Source organism: Gekko japonicus, unplaced genomic scaffold (genome assembly GCF_001447785.1).
Source record: "Gekko japonicus isolate JY-2015 unplaced genomic scaffold, Gekko_japonicus_V1.1 scaffold1379, whole genome shotgun sequence".
Classification (NCBI taxonomy): domain Eukaryota; kingdom Metazoa; phylum Chordata; class Lepidosauria; order Squamata; family Gekkonidae; genus Gekko; species Gekko japonicus.
The window spans coordinates 344,079-344,719 of record NW_015163644.1 but is presented as its reverse complement, the minus strand read 5'-3'; the positions used below and the strand labels follow the sequence as shown (position 1 = coordinate 344,719).

The 641-nt window shown below is 41.5% G+C and overlaps 1 protein-coding gene across 1 annotated transcript in view; it reads left to right on the top strand.

Annotated features, from left to right (window-relative positions):
• RTTN (rotatin) overlaps positions 1–641 on the top strand; it is a 143,398-nt gene that overhangs the window by 934 nt on the left and 141,823 nt on the right. The window lies entirely within an intron of this gene.

Genomic DNA, 641 nt, shown 5'->3' with positions numbered 1-641 from the left:
GCTCCATACGCTTATCTCCCTCTTGAAGCCATCCATGCTTGTAGCCGCCACCACTTCCTGTGGCAGTGAATTCCATGTGTTAATCACTCTTTGGGTGAAGAAGTACTTCCTTTTATCTGTTCTAACCTGACCGCTCAGCAATTTCATTGAGTGCCCACGAGTTCTTGTATTGTGAGAAAGGGAGAAAAGTACCTCTTTCTCTACCTGCTCTATCCCATGCATAATCTTATAAACCTCGATCATGATTCATTATCCCCATCAGATTCCCAGAGAGACTGAATCCTAAAGTCTTGCTTTTAATGCATTGCATCTTTCTCTGCTTCTCTTTCTATTCCATAAGTCGAAACTGCTGTTTCTTCTCTCAGTCTTAGTTCAGCCCCTTCCCTTTGGGTCTCTGCACTCAGGTGGGTAAAACATGCAAACAAAAGAAGCTCCTGTTTTGATTGATGAGCCTGCAGGTATGACAGTATACTATAGCAACCAATGCAATCAGAGCTGATAGACATCAGTTCTTCCTTATAGTTACAAAAACATATTTACATGGATTCATTACATTTTGAAACATCCATTAAAACTGAATGAATTATTGCTGTTCAGTCACACAGTTGAGTCCGACTCTTCATGACCCCATGGACCACATC